The 21,217-nt window shown below is 41.5% G+C and overlaps 1 protein-coding gene across 2 annotated transcripts in view; it reads right to left on the reverse strand.

Moving 5' to 3' along the window:
• The window catches only part of LOC125452456 (ras-related protein Rab-3C), a 175,415-nt gene that overhangs the window by 142,130 nt on the left and 12,068 nt on the right, over positions 1-21,217 (reverse strand). The window lies entirely within an intron of this gene.

Raw genomic sequence — 21,217 nt, forward strand, 5'->3', positions numbered from 1 at the left:
ATGCGTCTCCCCTGCCAAAAGTAGACGAAGTTTCTCATTCCTGTAACATTGTTTATTTTTCTGCTGTCTCAGCTATTCACGTTCCTCTCAAAGCACAGCTTCCAGAAATGGATGTTACATTCCAGTTGAGGCCAAACCGGGCATTTATAAACGGTCGTCATAACTTTCTTGCTCTTGCACACAATGAGGAAGAATTTTTCCCACACCTTGTTCCTGATATCTAGCCTGCAGCCATTTTGATTGGAGATGCAGTTTCTGCACCAATCTAGGAAGAAAGTCCTACCTGCCTGCCCAGCCAATCTGCTGTCCCTGCAACACCACCTGGAGGGGGTACCCATTGCTGCAGCATGAAGTGCCAGGAGCTCATAGTGCAATTTACTCTGGTGGCTCATTCAGAGGGAAGGTGTTGGAGGCAGGGACTAGGCTGCCAAAAAAAGCAGGGATACCCGAGGATGGGGAGGTCAGATTGGGAAAGGGGTCTGATGGAGGAGGCTGCAACCCTTCACACTCAAGCAGATTTCTCTACAAGGCTTCTCATTAATTCCTGACGTCCCACGGCTGCCAAGCAGGAATTGGCCAGTAAGTGGAAAGCAAGGTGGGCCACAAAAGGGCATGAGCGAGCCTTAAATTTGCTGCTCATTTTGGGGTGGGTATCATCGGGAAAAAATCTGGAGAATTCTATCACCCCACACCTAAGCCTGATACCCCATCAACTTAAAATTCTGCACAAAACTCCTACTTATAAAGCAGAGGATCCCTTATGACTTAACTGCTTTCTCAACCTTCCTACAATCCTCAATGATGTGCCCATATAGTCCAAGGTCTGATTTTATATTGTCTTTGTTTTTCCAAACCAAATTGCTTTATAGTTTATTGCATTAAATGCCATTTACCACAAAATCCGCCTATTCTACCAGTTCTCTGAAGCCTATCTATCTTCGACCTCTTCAATGTGCACTATATTCCAGGCAGTGTGTCATAAATATATACCAAAAAGCAGTGGTCCTAACACTTAGCCCTCAGCAACCACTCCACCCACCACCACTCTCCCCACCCCGAACAACTCATCACTATTCTAGGTTTCTTGCTCTTTACCTAATTTCATACCCATGATGTCACAGCTTCATTCCACGGGGGCTTCAACCTTTGCTGAACCATCTAAAATTTTAATTGAATACCTTTGGAAGATTATATAAACCACATCAACTACACTGCCCCCATCAACTCCCCGTAATCTCATCAAAAGCACAATCAAGTCAGTTAAGTTTAATTTGCCTGGCTTTTTGGAATTGGCTGGGAGTGTATTAATTGTCTTGGATTAGTATTTCCAAAAGGATTCCTTATACCATGGTTAAAATGACCATCCTATTGGGTTTATCCTCATCATATTTTGAACAGATTGTAGCATTTACAGTTGTCCATCCTGTACCTAGGGACGGTTGGAAGATATACTCAGTAATTCTAAAATTAACACACTTACATCCCTCAGCAAACTAAAATACATCATCCCAGCTCAGCCAGGTAATTTATCAACATTTAAGTACAGCCAACCTTATCACTATAACGTTTTAATCAACTTTTAACCTATTCACTGTCTCAAGTACCTTTTTATTGGTTCAATGATAAGGCTGATTGGAAGGGAATACCATAACACTGATAACTCAAGTGGATTGCCTTTCAGCAGTTGCAATCCTGAAGTTAGTCAGAAATATAATTTGGGTAAAATCAAAAGATTTTAGCCTTTCATGTTATTGGCATAAACTGCAAAGTAATGAATTGAGAAATACCAATTTTGACAGGGTGATTTAGGGCCAGAGAAGGTAAAATCGAAATAAGAAATGACAAGGGCAGATAGGCAGTGTGAAATACTTAAGATCAGTAGATTTCTGGAGAAATACATTCCATTAAAAGCAAGAACAGACTAGACAAAAATAAGATACTACAGTAGAATAAACAGAACATACTAAATTCACAGGGAAAGGAAAAGTAGAAAGAGAGCTTAGTAAAGAAGTCAGCAAGACAAACAGAAAGTACTGGTGAAAGGTTTGGGAGCGTATGTGAAGTCAGACTCAATGTTTTGAGTCCAATAGAATTCTTCCACATTCTTCGGCACTCAGTTTTTAATTCAGATCTCCAGCACCCACCTTATTTGGTTTTTATTCAAGTCTTCAGATAGTCAGGAAAGCAAAAGAGTAGCTACAAAACTACATTAGCGGATCCTAAATAGAAATAGTAAAGTGATCGGCATAGGCAAAACAACAAAAAGAAATTAAGAATAGGAGAGCAGAAAAGTATTTAAAATGGGGAAAGACTGCAGAAAGCTGCAGCACTGACAGGTTTGGGGGGTCCTTATGCCTAAATCACAGCAGGTAATAGGGAAATCAATTGGACTATTGGACTTTATTTCAAAGGGCTTTCTGAAACTATACAAAGCACTAGTCAGACTACAACTGGAATACTGTGAACAGGTTTGGGTCTCATATCTAAGGAGACATATACTGCTATTGGAGACAGTCCAGAGGTGGTTTACTGGGTTGATTTCAAACGTGGATTTTTTGAGAAGCTGACTAAATTAAGCTTGAACTCATTGGAGTTAAGAATAAGAGGTGACCATTATTGAAACGCAAGATTCTCAGGTGGTTTGATGGGAAAAATGCTCAGAGATTGGTCCTTGACCCTCCCAGAAGGGGAGGAAGTACACATTCTCAAATTAAGGGGTTGCTCAACGTTCAGCAAGATTATCCCTGTCAGAGGGTGGTGAATCCAGGGAATTCTTTGCCCCAGAGAGCGCTGGGGAGGCTAACCCATTAAATATGTTCAAAGCTGAGAACTGCAGATTATTAAACAGTAGGGAAATGGAGGATTATCACAGCAAGGAAGAGACGTTGAGTTGAGGCTTATCAGGCCAGCATGATCTTACTGAATGCTGAAACAGTCTGAGTGGGCCAAATGGCTTATTTTTGCTTCTCTATTTTTACGGTGTTTTGATCTTAAGATGGGCATTGGGCAACTAAAGAAAATATAGAATGAACAACAGCTAATGATAGTAATCAATTCATATTTCTTCAATGTGCCTATGTCTCAGTGGATCCCAGAGCAAGATGATGAAAGAATAAATCCATCTGCAGGGAGATAAAACAAGATGGGCTGCATCAACACATGGAAAATTAGGGAAGAGGAAGTTGAGACATATGTTATAAAAGAGTTTGTTAGAAAATGGAACATTTTACGGGGTGGACAGCTAATGTCATTGTTGTATTTAAATCAAGAAACAAAACAAGTCTAGGGAATTAGAGGCCAATTAGCTTAACATTGGTAATTAAGCTTTACTCAAAGATGAAATAGAAAACATTGAAAAACAAAAAATTAAATTCAGAGGAATGATCAGTCCGCATCTTAGAGGAACAGCTGTACTTGACCAATGCCCATAAATTCTGAAGAAAAATACAAAGTATTTCAGTAATGCAATACATGTAACATGGCCTGACTTTAAAAGGGCTTTCATTAGACTAACTAAATGGGGTGAGGAACAAGTAACAGAATGCTCGCTAGAAAACAGTCACACAATAGGGGTTAATGGTAGAGACTGGCAACAGGTACAGTGTGGCATGCCAAAGAATGTAATGCTGGGGCCAGTATTATTCATTATTTACATAAATGATTCAGACTCAAACTGTAATTTCAAACTTTGTAGGCAACATCAAATTGAGAGGTGTAATAAACAAGGAAGTAGACAGCAAAATGTAAGATAATACTACAAATCTTGCACTATGGGCATGGAGAATGAAGCTTGATCAAAGTAAGTGTGAAGGGAGGTAGGAAGAATAAAGGTGGCCAGATACTGCTTAGATATCAGTGGGATGTTGAATCAGCTCATTAATCAGCCAATTGACACCTGTGGGGAGATTTATGTGGAGTCCACAAGAACTAAAAATGTGACATGAATGGGGAATTTAGGCAGGATGTGAAAATCTGATTTCCTGACAGCGGGCTGAAATGTGAAGATAATGTACATGGCTTGTTGAGCATCATATCAAACTGTGGTGGTCTCCCACTTGTAACACATTGCAAGCCATGCATGCTCCTTAACATAAGCCTTTTTAAATCAAATCCTACCTACAAAATAAAGTGAGCGGTAAATGAGAATCTTGTTACACTCAGTTCACAATTGTTTAAAAGGTGGTATGTACCAGTTGGACTTTCTTAACTTAACAGCAACAGTGTACAGAGGCTCTAGACAGGTAATGGTGAGTAAGGGTCAGCGGAAGTTGTCAAATCGAGTCAAGGAGTGCAAGAGGGACCCAGGAGAGGACGGAGGGTACAAATAGGGGCACGAAAGTGTGAAGGGTCTGTGTGAAGAACTGCTGGGTATGGTGGTGGGAATAGTCAGTTAAGGTTGGAAAATGAGAAAATTACGGGCAGGGTCAGAACTGTTCAAATGTGTGACCATTTCAGGAAGCTGGTTAGAAGAATTCCTACAAGAGTGAGAGTTCACCTGCATTTCAACTATCCCTATTGTGTGACATGGGACAGTGTTGTTTACAATGCATTGAGAGAGGGCCAGCTCAGCCTACAGCTTCAGCCAGGTCCCAGAAGGTGATGTGTATAACACTTGGCGCTGCCACAAAAATTCATAAATAGTATAAATGCAAAGTCACAACATGGTTTCTTCCGCTATAAAGAAATGTCCCTCATTCTTCTGTAACCACAAAATGTGTTACCCATGAGGTGTGACAGTAAGTTAGCTCTCAGATGAAACTTCTCAACAACTGATGTACAGGTAAATAAAGTAAAGCCACTGTAATATGAAATACTCAGTGAAAGTTATGTTTCTATTAAAGGTATGGAGATCTGTCAGAAAGGTGTGGTAGTGATACAAAACTGCCTTGCTTAAATCAGGGGACTCTTTCACAGGCTGTCTGCACCTACTGCATTGTCAGCTTCCCCAGCCATGGGGGAAGAGCCAAAAACCAGGGGCTCCTCCTTCAAGCCCCAACCCTGCCCTTGGTCCTGCCCTGACCTAGAGACAGTGGGCTCAGAGAGCAGTGGGTTGCACATCTTGGATTCTCATGTATCTTGCTATCCTGGGCACTGCTTGTTGCCCAATCACATATTTCTTTCATCTGGGAAGCTGGAAAAAGACAGAAAATAAGTGACACATGGTCCTGGTTATAATGTCGGAACCACATACGGCTGATGAAATGCTGTCAATGAGCCCAGAGCCGACTGCGATTTGATGGTGGTTTAGCAAGTAAATAGAAGGTGTTTGCGTTTCCCACACCTCGTGAAGGCCTTCCTCAAACCTGTCATGTTTGTCAGCAGCCTTCCAAAAGAAACCAAGGAACCTAGGATCAGGAAGGGAGTGTGCCCACTGAAAACCAAATCCTTGCCTGGAGTCTAACCCCCCTCTACTACAACCTTCTGCTCACCTGTGAATTAATGACAGATGTATATCATTGCATGATGACAACATTCCACATTACTGGAATGGGTCATTCCATGGCTTTAATTACAGGGTTATATTCTGCCTTCCTGGAAAGAACAGTTATTTCTCCCACTTCAGAAATAAAAACCAAATTGCTGGAGAAATTCAGCAGCTGAGTTCTGGAGGAGGGTCACTGCACTTAAAGAGTTAACTCTTTTCTCTCCACAGATGCAGCCGGATCTTCAGTTTGTCCTGGATTTTGTTTTTGTTTCAGATCTTCTGCGTCTGCCATTCTTTATTTTAACATGGCCTCTCCCTTCAGATGCTGTTTTATTCATATTAAAAAAAATTTATTGTCCAATTGATCTTTGGATCAATATGGTGATGTTTGAGCTATGCATTTGTACCAGTGATTTATAGGCTCCACTTGTGCCTCACGACGAAATATTCTCGGTTCTTCACTTCTCCTAGTGTTTTGATCGCTCTTCCCCTGATAAACCTTTATTCTCCCCTCATTTTAGTTCATAATTTATTTGCTTTAACCCCCCACCCCAAGTCCCTGCCTGTCAATCCTTTGCCCTAGCTGGCACTGCACTTTCCTGCATCAAGGCCAGAGCGACCACAACTTGCTTTCAACCCCCTCTGTTCTCACCAGGGCCACACAGATCCCTCAATAAACCAAAATGGCCCCACCCTATCTCCAATTGTCCTTATCACTTTGATCATTCCCTGATCAGCCCAGGCCGGAGCTGCCTACAGCCTTCATGCCAATATGAGCTGGTCCTTGAAAATCCCCAGGATTAAGTACAGACACTGCCTGGCCAACTAATCTCCTGGAATGCACCCCTGACTGAGTGACCAAAGTCCAATCCCAGGGCTGGAACAGTGTGGATTTCCTGGCTTTTACTGAGCCAAGCATCTGACTGATTATGGTCAACTACACCAGGCTATGAATGGCCCAGCTTCTGAACGGATTGTAGTGGCCCACCCTAATTGACTGGATTCCACCCTTGTCCCAGAGAGGACAGCAAGCAGTTGTTTGCAGCATAAACTGCTGCATCACCTTCGATATTGTCGCAGCTTGGCCCTCCATGCCAAAGTCTTCCCTCTGAACCATAAGCTGCTGGCTGCCACTGCCTGCTAATGTGCAACCTCAGAGAGATTCTGCTGCTTAAGCCAGCCTACAAGCATGCAAGCTGATATTCCAATGGGGTGATTTGCTGTTGCTCAGTTGGGTGGTTGTAAGGTCAACTAAATCATCATGCCCAATTTTTGTGTGTTGCTTGCATCTGAAGATAACAGAAGATGATAGGCACAGCTGTGAACTCACTGGGACTGAAGGTTAAGGACTCAACTCAACAGCTTGCTGCTTGGATTTTGCTGTTGAATTTTTGAAGCATTGAGCTTTCTGGTTAGATAGAAGTTATTTGGAAAGGATAATTAAGGCAATGAATTGGGTGATCAATGAGATGACAATGCACACATATTGTATGTCTATACATACAGGCTTCCCTACTAATGAGATTTCTAATCTCCAGATGGAAAAAAAATTGAGACAGTTTTTCCCCTCAATGGAATGCCTCTGATTATCCGTTGAGTCATTATACTTGTCATTATTTCTGCAACTGGGTGGGGCCCCAAGCCCCATGATTTTTGTACTATGCTTCCGGAGAATTATTTTGCCCATTGAAGTGTTCACGTGTGTTTATTGTGCTTTTAAAATGTAATAGAAATGTGCATTAGCCTATGTGTGATGCCTCTATTGTGGCAGGAAGACTAAGAAGCCTTTATAGTAAAACACATTGGTATACACCAATAATCGGTTTGGTACAACTCTAATCCAACAAGTTCTATTTTGGTCTAGCTCAGCTGAAATCACTTTGCAATAGTAAGCTTCAGAAACTGTACCATGCCTGATTGGGAAAAAAAAACATGATTGGAGGTTGTGTAACTGTGATAAGACCAGAAAATGCTGGAGGAACTCAGCATGTCTGGAAGTAGCTGCAGAGAAAGAAACAGTTAACACTGAGTCCATGTTTGACCCTTCAGAGTTTCTCCAGCATTTTGTTTTGATTTCAAATCTCCGACATACTCATTTATCACACAATCATATAAAAGCAAAGTAAAGTGTATGAACATGCTTGGTCAGTCGGTAACATTTTAATTTGCAGGGCTGTCAGGCCAGAACTGTTCTGTTACTCCTTGGTATAGAAGCCAGTATTTTAAACACATGAACCTTCCTGATAATGATGTATTTAGCAATGTATTCGGCTGTGTAAAAATATAGCAGAGCTGATAAACCATTGAACAGATTGCAAAATATGCTGGCAGCTTTGCATTTCTCCTACGTAAGATGACAGAGTATCAAGATCAAGGTAAAGGATTTTTAAAAAACATTTCCGTAATGTTGACAGATGAATAAAGTTTCCCATTTACTTAAGCGGCCTTTGTTTTCACCACCTATAATATATAGAACGTCCATGAAGTTCACCATTGCTAGTCCAGCAAATATTTAAGCAATGTGAAGACAGCAGATTGAGATGACAACTATTTAAATCATCATTGACTTCAGAACAGGCAACATGGAATTGTCTTCTCACCTGATGCCCAACATATGCATCAAGTTGAGCTATAAATGCTTAAGCTATTTGTCAGTAAATTGTCAAAACACACAAGTAAATAATACTCGGACAAAACATCAACACATACTCAATGTATTCAAATTCATACTGAATGAGGACTCAAAACATTCAAGAGGAAACAGCAAGAAAATAGCAGAAAATTTCTGCTTTCATATCAATAAAAAGGAGCAATTTATTTTTCACTTCACTGCATTTCTGTTCCTCTCCGGTACAACGCTACATCCTTCTATGTGGGAATGAATTGTAAGGTTCTCTCTTCCTTACATGAGCTCAGTCACTAACTGATCAAACTGCCGATTGGCAATCACATCTTGACAATACATCCTGATCTATTCAGTTATTCACAGACAACTTCTCAAATTGACATTTCAGTTAAACTCACAGTAGATAATACCTGAATTGTATAGGTACAGAATATATGCTGACTCAGTTTTTATTGATTACTTTTCCAAAGAAGAAACTATTATAGTACACAGTCAATTGCAAGGCCAGAAATAAGCTTTTCAGCCCAACTACACTTTGGCAGTGACTGTGCTCTACTTGATCTCCCTTTTTAAAACTTCACTATCAACACTATCCTTTTCTTAAACTCCATTTTGTAATACATAGTATTCCACTTAAAGGCATTTATGCTATTCTCCTCAGTTATTTAATACAGAAGCAAATTCAATAATCAACCAACGAACAGTTTCTCCCGAACACTTCATTCAATTGATTAGTACCTATTCTTAAATTTATGAACAGAAGTAAAGCATTGGCGGTTGCTGGCAATCTGCAATATGAACCAACAAATACTCCACAGATCACACAGGATCCCTCCAAGATGCTGTCAGGTTTTCTGCAAGTGATCAGTAGCAAGTTACATTTCCACCAGACAAGTGCCAAGCGATAATCATCACCTACAAGACAGAATCCAAGTAATTCCCCTTAATACTCAGTCGTAACACCATTGGTGAAATCCCACTCTTAACGTCCTGGGTTATCGTTGATTAAAAGCATAAAATCTAAAACCTATACAAATAGCGTGGTCAGAAGAGCAGATCATATGTCAGAAATTAAAGTCAGGAGGGTAATGGAATATTCGCCACTTGTCTGGATGACAAATTCTGAAAACACACAAGAAGCTTGCTCCCATCCAACACTAAGTAGCACCACTTGATTGGCATTCCACCTACCATCACTCCCTTCAACACTGTTGCACAATTGCAGCTTTAAGTGCCATCTATAATTTGCACTTTGGCAATTTACCAGGTGGGTTTTGTTAGAATGTTCCAAATCCACAACCAGTACCATCTTGAAGGATAAGGATAGTGGATACAAGGGAACACCACCTCTTCCAAGTTCTCAGCCAAGCCAAACACTATTCTGACTCTGAACTATATCACCATTCCTTTGTTGTTGCTGGGTCAAAATACTGGAACTCCCTCCCTACCTGCACTGTGGTTTTACCAGCTGCACATAGACTATAGCAGTGTTAAAAGGCAGCAGACCGCCACCTTCTCAAGGGCAATTAGGGACAATAAATCTTGGCCTAGCCAGTGATACCCATGCCATGAAACAAGAAAAAAGTAGTTTTCTGCTTATATTTATGGTCCATAATTTTAGGCAACCCACAAATGAAAACACCCTATTAACATCTACACAAAAGACATTTGTAATCCTTAACCAACCTATACAAATAGTGTGGCCAGAAGAGCAGGTCATATGTCAGAAATTAAAGTCAGGAGGGTGACAGAACCAACCTTGTGTTTTTGGAAGAAATGACAAAAAAAAAAGCAAACTGAAATACATTCGATGTAGTATAGGTGTTATGAACTTAGAGGATTTTAAAATTGTGGCTCAGATTGACAAGCACAGGCTATGTGGAATCTGGGGTTAGAAGGATTGAAAAATTCTGTATAGCCTAAAACAAGAATTTTTTTAAGTTCCTCGGAATATCAGCCAGTTGGAAGTTGCTCAGGGATCGCAATTATTGTTGTTTATAGCATTGGCACATGATTAGAATGGGTAAAAGTTACAGTGAGAGCAAATTGGGGATATGAAATGGAGAATCTACTTGCAATATAGAACTTTTCATGAATGCAGCATGTTGTAAGTCACATCACAAATAATGAAGAATTTAAGTGTAGCCATAATGTGGGAAATAGCTAATGGTATGGAAGACCACAGTAAAATGTCAGAAGGACTCAGCAGGCTGTGGAGTTACTGGATTAAAGGTAAATTCATTCAACAAAGAGGGAGATGGTTTAGTTTGGCAGAGGAATTAATTACATTTATTCCACGGAAGGGAAGAAGCCTGGGGGGAGTGTTGGAACAAGTACATCTGAGATAACAGATGCATAAATCACCAAGATGAGCAGCAGAAATTGTAAAGGCCATAAATGCACTGAGGCTTATTTCTGGAGGGCAAAGCTATTTTAAAAATTTAAACTTTTTGGATAGACCACAATTCCAGCAAAGTGTGTAGATCTCATTTCCTCAATATCTTTTTTACAACAGTAATATGGAAAATATTTATAAAGTTCGAATCAAGATTCATTGGATGCAACCAGAATATTATTTAAATGGGGATAACAAAGTGTGAAGCTGGATGAACACAGCAGGCCAAGCAGCATCTCAGGAGGACAAAAGCTGACGTTTGGGCCTCGACCCTTCATCAGAAAAGGGGGATGGGGAGACGGTTCTGAAATTAATAGCGGGGGGGGGAGGCAGATTGAAGGTGGATAGAGGAGAAGATAGGTGGAGAGGAGACAGACAAGTTAAAGGGGCAGGGATGGAGCCTGTTGAGGCGAGCATAGATGGGGAGGTAGGAAGGGGACAGGCCAGTCCACGGATGACGGACAGGTCAAGGGATGAGGTTAGGAGGTAGGGAATGGAGGTGTGGCGAGGGGAAGGAGCTGGGATGCAGTTGGGGATGGGGGGTGGCAGATTTAGAAGCTTGTGAAATCCAGTGATACCATTGGGCTGCAGGGTTCCCAAGCGGAATATGAGTTGCTGTTCCTGAAACCTTTGGGTGGCATCATTGTGGCACTGCAGGAGGCCCAGGATGGACGTGTCGTCTAAGGAATGGGAGGGCGGGTGGGGGGGTGGAGTTAAAATGGTTCACGACTGGGAGGTGCAGTTGTTTATTGCGAACTGAGTGTAAGTGTTCTGCAAAGCGGTCCCCAAACCTCTGTTTGGTTTCCCCAATGTAGAGGAGGCCACAACAGATACAGCGGATACAATATACCACATTGGTAGACGTGCAGGTGAACATCTGCTTGATGTGGAAAGTCATCTTGGGGCCTGGGATGTGGGTGAGGGAGGTGGGATGGGGGCAAGTGTAGCACTTCCTACAGTTGCAGGGGAAAGTGCTGGGTGTGGTGGGGTTGGACAAAACCAGCCCAGCTAGTCCGCGCCTCCCTAACTTGTTCTTCCTCTCACCTATCTCCCCTCCTCCCACCTCAATCCACACCTCCACTCCCTACCTCCTAACCTCATCCTGCCCCCTTGACCAGTCAGTCCTCCCTGGACTGACGTATCCCCTCCCTACCTATACAGGATCCAACCCTGCCCCTTTAATTTGTCTGTCTCCTCTCCACCTTCGATCCGCCTCCCCCTCTCTCCCTATTTATTCCAGTTCCCTCTCCCCATCCCCCTCTCTGATGAAGGGTCTAGGCCTGAAACGTCAGCTTTTGTGCTCCTAAGATGCTGCTTGGCCTGCTGTGTTCATCCAGCTCTACACTTTGCTATCTCGGATTCTCCAGCATCTGCAGTTCCCATCTCTATTATTTAAATGGAGATTGGCAGAAAGCTGCAATACAAGGAGACTTGGTAGATACTTGTGCATGAAACAAGGAAAGCTGATACACAGATACAGTAGGCAATCAGGAAGCTAATGGGGTGTTGGTCCTTATTTCAAGGGAGTTGGAAAGTTTTATTGCAACTGTACGAAATGCTGGTGAGACCATATCAGGAGTACTGTGAGCATCTGTGGTCCCTTTATTTAAGGAACAATCATTTCATTGGAGGCTGTTCAGACGAGGATCACTAAAATGATCCCTGGTATGGACAGATTATCTTATGAGCAAAGGCTAAAATTGCTGGGACTCTACACATTGAAGTTTCGAAGAAAGAAAGGTGATCTCATTGAAACATACAGGATTCATGAGGGGTTTGACTGGGTAAGTGCTGAGGGGTGTTTTCCTTCATGGGAGATTCCAGCACCGGACGGCATAGTCTCACAACAAAGGTGCTAATGTAAAGATGGAGATGAGAAAGATTTTCTTCTTAGAGGGTTGAGTCTTTGGAACTCCTTGCCACAGACAGCTGTGGGGAAAGAGTCTTTGCGTATAATTATGGAGGAGAGGATTTTTGATTAGTCAGGGAATCATGGGTTACGAGGAAAATGCAGGAAAGTGGACTTGAGGAATGTCAGATCAGCCATGATCCTCTTGAAGCAGGCTCTAGGGGCCGAACAGCCTATGTCTATTCCTATTTCTTACTTTATGGGCCAACCAAGAGGACAGATTTTCCTTTCCTGGAGCAAAATAAGTAGAGAATGATAGCTTCATAGTTGTTTTACTGGATTAGTGATCTTAAGATGTGGTGAGATTTCAGTTCACTCAAATCTGATTTGTCCACAGAATTAAAAATCAGGCCAAGGAGTTCAAATCCAAGAGAGGTTAATTCAGTTAATCAAATCAAAAAACCTAGAATTAAAATGTTAGTAACAGATTATTGCAAAAAAACTAAAAACAAAACACTATCTGGCTCACCAATTTCCTTCAATGGTAGGAAATCTACCATCCAAAATAGACTGGCCTACACATAGCTCCAGATAAATAAATGTGGTTCTGAACTGTATGCTGAAACGATTCTGCAAGCTATGTATTGTTAAGAAGGATGCTCATGACTGCTTTCTCGAGAGTGATTCTGGACAGTTAATAAATGTTGGCCTTGTCAGCAATGTCCATATTTTGAGTATGAATAATCAAAATCTAACAGGGCACTTACATTTAAGAAAAGTTAAAGAGCATAGGGGAGTTTGGATGCAAATAGCTAGATAGCCGTTAATATCCTCTGAAGGACTAAGCAGGATCTTGATCCCAAAGAGTGGAATAAGTTTGGTGTTTCTGGTCACACTGGAATGGTTGAAGAGTACACATGAATGCACTCATAGAAGACATGATATTTATGCTGGATGCCAATTCAATTGTGATTTTAAAGGGGTATTAGATAATTATCTAAAGGGAAATAATTTATAGGTCTACAGAGAAGAGACTGAATAGTGAGCCTAGCTGATTTGTTCCTGCAGGAGGTAAACGAATAGTAACTTCAGAGTAAAATCAAAAAGGCTGTTTGGCATTAGTACTGTTAAAACTGAATATTACCCAACAAAATACAACGTGCACAGCTCTGAAAAATTACTGTAGAATATTGTAAAACTTTCTTAAATCCTAGGAGATTTTAATAATAATTATCCCATTTTAAAAGTGATTGGAATAAATAATTCACTTAAATATCTTGCACCACCTGATTTTGGAAATACTGATCAATGCTGCAAAAAACAAACAACTGCCTTTTCAATTCCATTTCTCCCAAGCCAATGAGCACGGGAATTATCAAGAAAAAAAGTAAAATTTCAAACATAACAAAATTTAGCACTACAAACCAAAGTCAGAAACAAGCTTTATTAGATCACATTTATACAATCTACAACAGAATAAATAAGCAGGCAGCAAGTGCATCTCTTTGCATACTTGCTTCACTGAAATGGTATCAATGGCACAACCCAAGCCATTAAATTAGACAGTGAAACCATTGATTTAATGCAATTCAATTTAGGCTGATGTACAGCATAACTTGGGCTATTTCTGTTTTATCAGTGCACTGGTTTTCAGCTTCCAACACTTAAAATCAACTATACTTGAATGGAGTCAATAGAAGTCACCGGCCAGTAAGCCTGGCCACAATAGAACACTCAGATAACAAAGTATGGGGCTGGATGAACACAGCAGGCCAAGCAGCGTCTTAGGAGCACAAAAGCTGACGTTTTGGTTTTCTGATGAAGGGTCTAGGCCCTAAACGTCAGCTTTTGTGCTCCTATGATGCTGCTTGGCCTGCTGTGTTCATCCAGCCCCACACTTTGTTATCTCGGATTCTCCAGCATCTGCAGTTCCCATTATCTCTGAACTCAAAGTATCAAGTTGTTTTTGATTGAACACTCACTGTGGTTTGTTAATAATTAACAAACCACACAATTTAAAATTATTCTATATTCACACTTGAACTATAATGATGGTCCAAAGAGATTGGACCTCACATTGATATTGTAATTATGATGTAAATGTCACCTGAATTCAGAAGTAGTTTCAGCAGGATGATTGAAACCACTCTCACTTAAATTTCACTTATGAATCTGCACAATGCTCTGCACCCAGTTTACACTCAGTTCAATCTTTACATAGATGTTCAATATTGGAATGTTCCCTGAAATAGATATGACAGTTAGGAAACAAATCTAGAACCAGGATGCAAACATGAAATCTAAATGAAGATCATTTTAAAATCAAATCACAGGCAGCAAAAAATAATATTTGGAACCAAAGGTCCTTTTGCATAAAGCATGGATAATCGTTGCAAAGATTGAAAAATTAAACTCAGTTCAGAGTTTAGAAACTTAAATGTGATATACCAAGAATGAAAGAATTTCATTTCACAAAATAGGATGCCTTCCCAATTAATGTCTGGCCTTTTATTTAGCTGTTTAAGCACTGTTGCTGTAATTGACTTTTCTGAATGTTTGCAAAATCATGAATATTTGAAAGGATTAATAATACTGTAGATTCAGTGATTTTGCTCCAACACATGTTAAATTACTGGCATGATTGTTCAGCAGAAGAACAATTAAATTTAAACAAATAACTGAAGTAAATTCAAATTGACAAACATTAAGACAACACTGCATACAATAATTTCTATTAACGTGGAAGTAAAGAATGTTAATCTCTGCTTCAGAGCAAACGGATGACCCTTTAGAACTGAGATGAGGAGGAACTTCAGACAACATGGTGGTGAATCTGTGGAAATGAATGCCTCAGAAGGCTGTGGACACCCAGTCATTGAGGGTATTTAAGACAGAGATAAATGCTTAATTACTAAGGGGATCATGGATAATGGGGAGAAAGCTAGAGAATGGGTTTGAGAAAATACCAGCCATGATTGAAAAATGGAGCAGACTCAAATGGGCCAAATGGTCTAATTCTGCTCCTATATCTTACGAGTTTATTGATCCATTAACAGACTGTCCCACTTTATTCTACTTGCAGTTTACCACATTAAAAAGGAAAATTGGTATCAGCCGTACTTGTAATGCACATGTACATAAACTCCTACATGTCCATTTTAATGCATTTGTGAACTTAGTTAATTTGAATACACTGCCCTAGATTTTGCATAATTAACAATAGTGAAGCTGTCAGCATTGTCATTATACTATTGAATTAACAACAACTTGGGGAATCCTTATATGAATAATGTGGTAATTCACAAGTTACTGCAGCGCATACAACCTACCTCAAATCTCAATCAACGGCCACCCCCTCAACACAGTCGAACGCTTCACGTACCTGGGGAGCATAATCTCCAACGATGCTACAGTCACAGGAGACGTTGACAATCGCCTTACGAAAGCAAGTAGCGCCTTCAGGCAACTGCGGAAGCCTGTATGGGGAAACCACTCGATAAGCATGTCGACGAAAATCCAGGTTTACAAGGCCACGGTCATCATCACACTGCTCTACGGCTCCGAGGCCTGGGTTCTGTATCAGAAACAGATGCGGCTGCTGGAACGATTCCACCAACATTGCCTGCGCTCTATATTGGGCATCACTTGGCAGGACCACATCTCTAACAACGAAGTGCTAGAAAAGGCCCAGCTCCCCAGCATCGAAGCGACCCTTCTCCTGAAGCAACTTCGATGGTCGGGTCACATATCGCGGATGGACAACACCAGAATACCCAAGACAGTGTTCTTCAGGGAACACTGCAATGGCAAAAGAAACCACGGTGCCCTGCACAAGCGCTACAAGGATCAACTGAAGCAACAGCTGTCTCAGGCTGGCATTGCCTCAACGTAATGGCAAAAGCTGGCCTCTGATGGGGACACATGGCAGAAGAAAACTACGACGGCGACGGAGCAGTTCGAATGTTCGAGGAGAGCAGCTGCAGAGGACAGATGGAAATGCAGGAAGGAGCCCTCATCTCAAGCCGTGCTGTCTGGAACATTCCCTTGCCCACACTGCCCCAGGATCTGCAGGTCCAGGATAGGACTCTACGGCCACCAATGGTTGTGCCAATGAAATTGCTGACGAATCTCTTCCCAACTGATCTTCGCAAGCGAAGAATCTGCCTGCCTGGTTATGATTCAATAGTCTACTACAGGTACAAAACTGACATCCTACCAAAGTGTAATTGCCAAGCCGTTGGTGAATGGTTAAAGACAAGCTTCTTTTATAATTACAGCAAGATTTTTGCTACCAAGGAGAAAATCTGCTGTCAGGAAACTGTCTGATTTGGCTGGCCTGTCTTTCATTAAAGAGTCACATTAGACAATTTTCAAATTGAGGAGGTGGGGTGTGTTCCAGTCAGGCTGCATTCTGGAGTACTGTGTACAGCTTTGGTCACCCTGCTATAGGAAAGACAGTTAAATCATCTTTGCACAATTTCCAGTTTATGAGGATGTTGCCTGGACTAGTAGGCCTGAGTCAAAAGGGAGGGGTGGCTAGGATTGGACTTTATTCTTTGGAGCGTAAGAGAATGACAGGTAATCTTATTGTGGTGTATAAAATCATGATAATTGCATGTAATCTTTTTCACAGGGATGGGGAATTGAAAACTAGATGGCATAGGTTTAAGGAGATAGGGGATGGGTTCAAGGAGGACGTAAGGAGCAACTTCATGCAGAGATAGTGGTGCATGCATGGAAATGGGCTGCTAGAGAAAGTGGTTGAGGCAGGTACAATAGCAACATTTAAAACAAAACATTTGGATAGGTACATAGATGAGAAAGGGTTTAGAGGAATATGGACCAAATGCAGGCAATTGGAACTAGCTGAGTGAGCACCACAGTCAGCATGGACCAGTTTGGGCCGAAGGGCCTGTTTCCATGTTGTATAAATCTATGACTAAATAATCCAGTAATAGCTCTTTTAAACTTCAAGCTGAACTCAAAACCCAGATCAGATTCCCTACAGTGTGGAAACAGGCCCTTCAGCCCGACAAGTTCACACCGCCCCTTGTAGCATCCCACCCAGACCCATCCCCCATAACCCACACACCCCTGAACACTATCGGCCATGCTAAAGTGCCCATCCACCTAGCCTGCACATCTTTGGACTGTGGGAGGAAACCGGAGCACCTGGAGGAAACCCAGGCAGACACAGGGAGAACGTGCAAGCTCCACACAGACAGTTACCCAAGGCTGGAAACGAACCTGGGTCCCTGGTGCTGAGAGACTGCAGTGCTAACCACTGAGCCACTATGCCGCCAAGATAACCATATCTTCCAAATTAATAATGGAATTGTAACACCTGACTGCCCACCCCACCCCCTGCCAGGACTGCCAACAAAATTTAGATCTGACAAAATAAGCAGGTGACATCTGAGTACTGCCAGCCAATTTTACAGGTTCTGCAAAGTCTTCCCAATCACAATGTCCCAGACATCACCATTACCAGCCCTGGATATGTCCTGTTCCAGTAGTAGAGACCTGACACAGATGGTAGCAACATGGTATACAGTGAGGTAGAGTTGCCTTGGGAGTCCTCAACATTGACTCCAAACAGCATGAAGCCAGATATTGGGGCAAACATGGGCAAAGTAACCCCTGTTGGTTACCACAGATTGTTTACCATTAACTGATGGACCAGCAGTCATGCATGTTTTACATAGCTTGGAGGAAGCACCGAGGGTGACAGAAGCACAGAATATACCCTGGTGGAGGATTTCATTGTCTAACTGAAAGTGACTTGGTGGCACAGATCAGGAACTCTGTGAGCTAAGCAAAGGGAGACAGTGGCCTGGTGGTAACATCACTAGATTATCAATCCAGAGGTCCAGGTAATGATCTGGGGTTCAAAACCCACCACAGCAGATGGAGTTTGAGTTTACCTTTCAAAAAGAAAATGGGAGCGAAGAGTCTAATAATGACCATAAATATTTTGCAATTGATCAGGAAAAATCCATCTGGTTCACTAATATCTTTAGGGAATGAAACTGACATCTTTCCTGGTCTGACCAATATTTGACTCCACACTTAAAGCTGGCTCTTGGCTGCCCTCTGGCAGTCAGTCATGAATGCTGGTGGATATTTAAACAACTCTAGAGGGGGTGACTCTATAAATATTCCGATCGTCAATGAAGGTAGAATCTGGCATGTTGGTATGAGTCATTTGTACTAATCTTCAGCCAGAAGCACCAAGTGGATGATCCAACTCAGCATCCTTTACATATCCACAAGATTACAGCCAATTCATCTCACTCCACATGACATCACAAAACAAAGGCACTGGATACTATAAAGGGCTCCAACATTCCTGCAATAGCACTGAAGCCTGGTGCTCTAGATCTTGCCAAATCTGGAAGTGCCCTGGTATGTCCTGTTTACAATAAAAAACCAGCACTATCCAACCTGGCCAATTATGGCCCCGTCAGTTCATTCTTAATCATCAGCAAAGAGAGGAAAGAGGTCAGCAAGCAGCATTTGCTTAATAATCTGTTCATTCACTCAGTTTGCTATCCACCAGGACCACTCAGATGTTGACCTCATTACAGCCTGGGTTCACGCCTGGACCAAAGAGCTGAATTCCAAAGGTGAGGGGAGTGTGACAGCCCTTAACAAAGCCCCACATTTGATTGAGAGGAGCATCAATGAGTGCAAACAAAATTAGAATTAATGTGAATCAAGGGAATCCTCTCTACTGCTTGAATTCATATCCAGCACAAAAGGAAATAGTAGTGGCTGTTGAGGGTCAATCATCTCGGCTCCAGGACACCACTGCAGCAATTCCTCAGGATAGTGTCCTAGGCCCAGCTATCTTCAGCTGCTTCATCAAAGACCTTCCCTCTATCATAAAGGTCAGAAATAGGGGTGTTCATTGATGATTGCACAATGTTCCTCAGGCATTGAAGCAGTTCATGTGCAAATGGAACCTGACCTGGACAAGATACAGGCTTAGGCTGACAAGTGACAAGTAATATTCACACCACACAAATGCCAGGCAATGACCATTGCCAATAAGGTGGAATGTAACCAATGCCACTTTACATTCCACAGTGTTACTATTACTTAATCTCCCACTATCAGCCTACTGGGGATTACCATTGACCAGAAACTCAGCTGAACTCACTATATAAACAAAATGGCTGCAAGAATAGGTCAGAGGCTAGGAATACTGTGGTGAGTGTCACCTCCTGATTCCCCAAAGTCTGTTCGCTAACCACAAGGCGTGAGTCAGGAATGTGATGGAATACTCTCCAGTTGCCAGGACGAATGCAAATTCAATAAAACTCTAGAAGCTTGATACCAACCAGAACAAAGCAGACCACTCCATTAACACCATCTGCTCCCTCCACCACCACTCAGTAGCAGCAGTGCGTACTATCTACAAAATGCTCTGCAGAAAATTTGCCAAAGATCTTTTAGATAGCATCTCCTAAGCCCACAAACACTTCCATCTCGAAGGGCAAGGGCGGCAAATACATGGGAACAAGCTCTCCTCCAAGCCACTCACCATCCTGACTTGGAAATAAATTGCCATTCCTTCACTGCCATTGTGTCAATATGCTGGATTTCCCTCTTACAGTATTGCAGATCTACCAACAGCATTGCAGTGGTTCAAGGTGGTAGCTTACTATCACCTTTTGTAGGGAAACTCTGAACAGGCCAGCCCGCATTCCACAAATCAACAAAAGATATCTGGCTCCTATTCTCATTGCAAACACCCTTGGAAATCACACCTTATTAAGTGTGGTTTTAACAGCAATCTAAGTTCATAATTACTGTCATGCTGGCTCTGCAAGAATAATTTTCAATATCTAAAAATGTCAAATTTTACAATGTAAAGAATTCAAAATATATATTCACAATAATAATTGAATTCATATTTAAAAGCTTAAATTAAAAAAGTGAAGACAAAAATGCAGTTAAGTTCTAACTTGCTACCTCTAAGAATACTTCAGTGTGATATTTGTCCTCCTTTCATCTTGCCTGCCCCACCTCACTGCCTGTGACATGTGAAATTTACTTTGACCAAATACAGGCAAATGGGACTACATTGAGGATATCTGATTGAAATGGACGAGTTGGACCGAGGGGTCTGTTTGTGTGCAGTACATCTCTATGACTCGATGTCAGATTTAAACTACCGTTTGGAAGAGGAAAACTGCTCCATGGGAATTACTAGATTTTTTGTAGGCAACCTTGCGAGAGGTAAGTGAAACGCACCATTGCTTTTCTACTGGCCACACGATCTGGTCGACTGTCAGAACAGAGTGGGATTTTATGCAAACAGTGCATTTTCAGTTTCTGGATGATATACAGCAGGATATCAATAATGTCTACAGACATTAAGAGCACAAGTGTAAAAGGATGTAATTAAGAAGTTAAAATAATATTCGTTTGACATTTTGACAATTATTTGGTGATTTTAAAAAATCATTGAATAAATAGGATTGATTTTTGTCAATAAATATGAATTTGTCATCTAACCTAATTTTCAGTATGATGTTACATTTGAGCTTAAGGCAATGCTTAAAAATATTCAGAGTGATTGACTGTTATCACAAATATCCACATTGCAGTGTGATCCAGTAAAGCAGATGGATAATAATTCAATTTTTCTCAAAACTAGATACAGCATGCAACTGAAAGTCTGTGCAGACTGAAGAGAAACAACTAGTCTAATAAGGAAAATGACTTTATCTGAGTGTTTGTGCTTTCATAATGAAATTATCCATTGGCGTCACCAGAGCATTGACACTGAGCAAACGCAGGGCTTTCTAAGCAGATAGGTTTATTGCTGCTGTTGAACGTGGAGTTTACTTTCTTAGATTTAATGAAAAAACTGCTCATTTTCCTTAATGAACCATGTCAACATAAGGCTTTTTT

This window comes from Stegostoma tigrinum, chromosome 1 (genome assembly GCF_030684315.1).
Source record: "Stegostoma tigrinum isolate sSteTig4 chromosome 1, sSteTig4.hap1, whole genome shotgun sequence".
Lineage (NCBI taxonomy): Eukaryota > Metazoa > Chordata > Chondrichthyes > Orectolobiformes > Stegostomatidae > Stegostoma > Stegostoma tigrinum.